Source organism: Pan troglodytes, chromosome 11, assembly GCF_028858775.2.
Source record: "Pan troglodytes isolate AG18354 chromosome 11, NHGRI_mPanTro3-v2.0_pri, whole genome shotgun sequence".
In the NCBI taxonomy this organism is placed as follows: Eukaryota; Metazoa; Chordata; class Mammalia; order Primates; family Hominidae; genus Pan; species Pan troglodytes.
In genome coordinates this window covers 84,426,866-84,433,621 of record NC_072409.2, presented here as the reverse complement: position 1 = coordinate 84,433,621, position 6,756 = coordinate 84,426,866, and the positions used below count along the sequence as shown (strand labels likewise).

The 6,756-nt window shown below is 35.1% G+C and overlaps 1 long non-coding RNA gene across 1 annotated transcript in view; it reads left to right on the top strand.

Moving 5' to 3' along the window:
* Nucleotides 1-358: 358 nt before the first annotated feature.
* The window catches only part of LOC134807675 (uncharacterized), a 29,410-nt gene continuing 23,012 nt past the window's right edge, over nt 359-6,756 (top strand). Inside the window, exons 1-2 of the long non-coding RNA XR_010148737.1 lie at nt 359-464; nt 1,804-1,885. This is a non-coding gene — a long non-coding RNA (uncharacterized LOC134807675). The remainder of the gene's footprint in view (nt 465-1,803; nt 1,886-6,756) is intronic.

Sequence of the window (6,756 nt, the reverse complement as noted above, 5' to 3'; positions counted from 1 at the left end):
TCGTTTTGGCTAAATTATTCAGTCTTTAATGAACAACTACTCCAGGCATATATAGCCAATGTGGAGAAAGGAATTGGCAGAATGTGATAAAATCAGACAATATCAACTAAATACAGATTTGATGCCTGAATGGACCAATAATTACTAATTCCGTACTTCCTCTTGGATTATGTGATCTTTAATGATATGGTTTGGGGGTGTCCCCACCCAAATCTCATCTTGAATTGTAGCTCCCATAATTCCTACGTGTTGTGGGAGAGACTCAGTGGGAGGTAATTGAATCATGGGGGGCGGGTCTTTCCCGTGCTGTTCTCGTGATAGTGAAAAAGTCTCACGAGATCTGATGGTTTTATAACAGGGAGTTCCCCTATGTAAGCTCTCTTGCCTGCTGCCACGTAAGAGGTGACTTTGCTGCTCCTCCGCCTTCCACCATGATTGTGAGGCCTCCCCAGCCATGTGGAACTGTAAGTCCATTAAACCTCTTATTCTTTATAAATTACCCAGTTTCGGGTATGTTTTTATCAGCAGCGTGAAAATGGGCTAATACATTTAGCTAAGAATTATCCTAAGGATTTATACATGTAGGTGTTTTTAAAGATATACTATATATTTACATATATAATACACGTAAATTGTTTTATTGCACTTAATTTAAAACATGCATAGTATATTCATAAGTGGTATAAATGATATTTTGTAAATTACTAAGTGTGAGAGAAATTCCTGGCCAACCCAAGTAGTTACTGAATTCAGTGCCTAATGTTTGCAGAGATTCTGATTTATCCAGGGAACATTTACATGCAGACTATAACAAGTAAGCAAAGCTTTGTCACTCTTCTGATTAAAGGAATTGATTTGACTTTAGGAAGAGTGACTTTAATTAGCTGTGCAAATGCCATTAATTCCAATTAATCTTCTCACACTGTCAAGACAAAAATCCTGGGAGAAGATAAATTGCAGCAAATCAATATAGCCCTTGTTTTTACCAGGAACAGGTGCTCGAGGAAAGAGGAATGTCATTAATGGGTGTCTATATCAAGAAGTATTTATACAAGACAGTAATTCAATGTGAAAAGCTTTTAGATGATTTCTTATATCCTATTTATATATCCATTAATTGTCTTAAATCAAATAGGAAGGGTTTACCAAAGAGATTTTGAAAAATTATTATTATAATTCTATGGAGAACTATGCTACAAATTCAAATCATCTTTACAGTAGAAAATATAAAGACTAAAAACTATGTTCAAATGCATTGTACTCTCTGTGTTATTTAGTTCAAATACAAAGAAAAGCATTCTGGTCAACATGGTAGCAATGATTAATAGTTACTATATTGAACCAAAACACCACAGTAAAATACCAATGAGTATAAAGATAAAGTAAAAGATTTCCATATACTAAAGTGAAAGAGATTGTTCATGTCAATAAGGGGTACTGAAAAAAACATATATTAGTCCAATTATATATATAAACATATGTAGTCCAATTATATATATAAATGACTATATATATGTTTATACATAAAGTTGGACTACATATGTTTATATATAGATGACTGCATGTATTTTTGTATATATAAACGACTACATATATATTTTTTAGTATCTTTTATATATGGAAAAAATATATATGTAATCCAACTATATATATATATGTCATATTTTCCAAGTTATGATTTCCATTCTTACAAATCACCCTCTCGTTAATTTCTCTAGTCAATTTGTCTTTTCTCTTTTCAAAAAAATATGTTAACCTGATTCTCACTCTGAGAGCATTTAAATTTGCTGATCTTCCATCCAGATCTTTGCATGTTCTGTCCAGCAAGTTCTCTCTCCATGAAGACCATACCACCTAAAGTGACCCCATCTCAGTCTGTCTGTTGGTGAGTTTGTATTTACTATTTAGCACTTACCATATTTGAGGTTGTTTATTTTTTTCTTAACTTGTTACCTCTGTGCTTCTCCCAAGCTCCACCTAGTATAGTTCTCTACCTAGTATAGTGCCTGGACCTCAGTGGGCACTTCATCAATAAATGAATAATAAATAAACAATTCACTAAGCCATGAAAAACAAACATCTTTTAAAAAACAGTAAATTATGTTGATTTATTTATAATTAACATTTATTATGTGAGTTGCGTGTCCCTGAGGCCACCTTCATGCTCTAGGATTTGCTAGAACTCACAGGACTCGGGATAGCTATTATACTCATACTAACTGTTTTTTATTACAATGGCAGAACAAAAATTAAAATCGTCAAAGGGAAAATGTACATGGGGTGAAGTCCAGGAGAAAGGAGGAGCAAACTTCAGGTGTTCTTCCAGTGGAGACACATAGGAACATACAATTCTCCCAGAAGGGATGCGTGACAACCATGGCCAAAATGATGCCAGTTGAGGGAAGCTCACCTAAGCCTTGAGGTCTACATGCACGTAAGACTCATGTGAACTGACCTCAGCTACTCAGATCCCAGCACCCAGAACAAAAATATGTGTTCACCATAAATCATATTATTAGGATAAACATATCTAGTCACACTTTTCAGGCATACAAAAACATCCTTAGCAGGGAGTATTTATTTTCTAAGGGCTCAGAGGTTATCTCCCAGAAGCCAGTCCTAAAGACAGGGCTTTTTTTTTTTTTGGAATGCACAGAGTTTCAGCAACCTAGGCCTGCTAAGTTAACCCTTTCCTCCATGGCTTGTTTGGCATGTCTCCACCTAACTGGCTCAGAATTCTTTCTGATTATCTAAAATATCCTGTCGTAGTGTCCCTAATATCCTCATTTGTTGAAGTTTAATGAAAGTATGATCAGACACATCAGACTCTGAGCCCCAAGGAAATAGGGTCCCAGGGGACTGGGCCTTCTGTTTTCTCCCTAAGTCAGCTTCCCAGTCTACCCCAAATCTATTTTGTTTATGTTCATCTCTATCTGCCCCTGACATTTTATGCTTTGCTTGTTATTCCTGATTGAAATTGAAGTCTCTCACCTGGGCTTGGGATTCAATAATTTCCTACCAACTTAGGGACCTTCTCCATCATCAAACCTATTTACTACTTTTTTTTTTTTTTTTTTTTTTGGCTCTCCCCATCTCTGGTTCCTGCTTGTAATCACATAAATGTCCCAGAGCAATGTCACTAGTAAAACTAACAAAAAAGAAAAATAATAAGAACCATAATAAAAACTTTCTTGAGAAGTTGCGTCACTCACACAATTTTTCAGCCTCGTGTCTTACCTTTGCATGGTTTCCCCAGATGGAGCATATTTGCTGATCAGCTTCCTCACCTCCCACTATTCCTCTGCTTCTAGAACTCTGGTTTCCTCCTCCACCTTCCCACTAAAGTGAGTGGTACCAAATTTACCAGAATCCTCTAATACTCAAAAGTAAGAGTTAATTCTCTATCTTATCTTACATAATTTTCTTTAATATTTGACTTTATTAAACACTCCTTCTTTCAAGAAGCTCTTTACTCCTCCAATTTCTCTGAATCCATTATATTTTATTTCTCCCCTCTTTTTCTACTAGCACCACTACCCACACACTCTCTTTCTGCTCTAATCATTCTTCTCAACCCCCTTCTTCAGTTTCTTCATATCTAAAACAGAGATAATAATACCTATTTCATGGACTTATTGTTACGAAATTCGGGGGGGTGGAGTTCAAAAACTCACCTAAGATATTATTGTCTCTCGAATAATGTTTTGATTACTTGGAATCCCATGAGGTTGTAATTTATGGCCAAAACACCCTAAATTATATAATTTATTTAATTATCAATGTAATTTATCTTTTTCTTAGAATATTTTATCTTATATAATTTTGGAAATATCCATTATGGCCTTATTTTTAAATTAGAAAGAATGAGGCACAACAAACACGAAATTGTTTCCAGGATCACAGATCAGTAACAAAAACAGATATATGGAATGTTGACTTTACTGGGAGCATTATCGACTTAACTGCACTAACTAATCTTTTGAGTGATTGATTGGTTACAGTTTTGAGTTCTTCCAGGAAAAGTAATTTACATAAACCACAGAACAGCTGGTTAATGAATTTTACTTCTGAGAAGTTGTTGGGAACACATGGTGTGTTCTTCAGGGAAGCACAGAACTCTGTGGCTGCATTTTATAAACAATGATGAAAGTTTTTCAATTTATGAGGAGATATTTTTCTCAAAGTTTAAAGTTTATATTAAGAAATTTATATTTAATAATTTAGACACGCACAGTGAGCAGCTGCTTCTTCATTCTTTAAGAATTTACACAATTAATTTCATTTATTTAGTATGTATTTAGTGCCTTGTAAGTTCTTAACATTAGAAGTACCATGCATTCCACTGTGAAAAATACAAAGGCAAATTAGTATAATTATTTCTTAAGTTATATTTTTAAGGGCATCCCAACATTTGTAACACTCAGCTTGTCTTTGATGGAAAAGCTCACATTGATCCCCCTCCCATCAGGGGAATCAAAACTGAAGACATCTGTTTCAAAGTTATCAGCATATAAACAATAGCTAAACCAGGGAGGCAGAAGTCACTGAAGATACAATGATAAGTGAAAGAATAATAAAAATAAGATTGGGTCACTGAACAACACTTTACTTTGTTAGACAGATTAAGACTAAATCTAAACTAAGTCAAAAGGGGTGGCCAGGAAGCCCTACCAAGGAGAATGACCAGCAATAAGTTTAATGCCACTAAAAACCCACAAAAATGGCTCAATGTTTTAAAATTGTGATGACTTCTTTCATTGTTACAACTAAAATCAGTCACCCATATGATCAGTTTTTGCAATGTTATTGTTGATACTCCTAGAGATTTTTTGTTTTCATATTTTTAATTTTCAAAAATTGTTGTAGGTGCACAGTATGTGTATGTATTTATGGGGTACCTGAGATGTTTTGATACAGGCACGCAATGTGAAATAAGCTCATCATGGCAAATGGGGTATCCATACCTTCAAGCATTTATCTTTTGAGTTACAAGCAATCCAATTACACTCCTCAAGTTATTTTAAAATGTACAATTAAGTTAGTATTGACTATAGTTACCCTATTGTGCTATCAAGTAATAGGTCTTATTCATTCATTCTTGTTTTTTATTTTTTTGGACCTGTTAAGCATCCCCACCTCCCCCAGCCCTCCACTACCCTTCCCAGACTCTGATAACCATCCTTCTATTCTCTATGTCCATAAGATCAATTGTTTTGACTTTTAGAACCCACAAATAAGTGAGAACATGTGATGTTGGCCTTTCTGTGCCTGGCTTACTTCATTTCACATAATGATCTCCACCAGTTCCATCCATGTTGTTACAAATGACTGCATCTCATTCTTTTTATGGCTGAATAGTACTCCATTGTGTATAGGTATCACATTTTCTTTATCCATTCATCAGTTGATGGACACTTAGGCTGCTTATGACAGGAAAGGAACCATGAAGAAATAAATCAAACAGCAGGGGATTGGATAGTGAACAGGAAATGAGGAAGTGGGTACAGAGGCTTGAATGTAAAGAAGGGAAATTTTGCTGGAATACATGACCAGAAGTTTGTTACTATTATTGTCTTCATTATTAAATGATACATGAAAAAAAATCCATGCATTCCCTTGGACTGTTATTATTTATTTTCATTCATGCTTCCCAGTGAAATGGCAAGTAACAGGTAGACATTATAATTGCCCCATCTTGTTGTCTCACCTTGTCCCTAATATCAGAATCACATTGCTTTTATTCCTGAGTGCTATTTGTGTTGACCTGATACGTTCTTTAGCTTGGGGTAACTGTTTGGAAAGCTCTGTTTAGTTCACATATTTGTGTCGTAACTGTCATTCTGGATTCTTGTTGTTGAGTCAATGAAGAAGCTTTTGGGGAAGGCTTGGCAGCCATTTTACAGACAGGATCCTGGTGCACAGACTGGACGGTCCAGACAAGCTCTTAGAGAACCTATGCCAGAATATGTACTATCTAATTACAGTATTCCCTTACTATAATAATAATAAGAACATCACACAAGTATATAACACATACGGTATGGCAGGCATGCTTCTCTGGCACTCTATGATTCATTTCTTCATCACAACAACTCTGTGAGGTGGGGGCTATTATCTCCACTTTACAGAAGAGGAAATTGAAGTTAAATACTTGTTCCATAGTCATATGATAAATAATAACAATAAACCACAGAGTTCAGATTTGAACCCAGGCAACTGAATCCTGAGCCTAGTTTATGCTCTTAAATCCTATACTACATTGTTTCTAGAGAGGCTACAACGTGGCTGCTTTTAATTCCTGTGCCAGCAACACAATTTGCTTATGTAGGTCAGAAAACAAGAAATGTGCTGAAATTGAAGAGCTCCATTGGAATCGCCTACCTGGGTCAAGGTTGCTGATGTACTCTGAGTGGTTGGAGAGAAAACTGAAGCTCTTATTAATATTTTGAACTGATGTCCCCAAGGTTTGTTGTAATATAATTCTCAAAACTTAAATGCCATCAGACTATACTGAGCAATAAGTACTAGCATGAATCAGAAAACCTCCAACCAAACTCTGTAGTCTTAGACAAATGATCTATTTTCTATGAGCCTCAGCCTTCTCATCTGTAAAATGGGAATAATAATTATCTACTAACCATTTAGAATTGGGGTTTATCATTTAATAAATTTTTATATGAAAGTACCTTGAATATTACATGAATTGGCTTTTATTTTTAATCCTTCAATGAATTTTTTTTTTACCTATAATCCTTT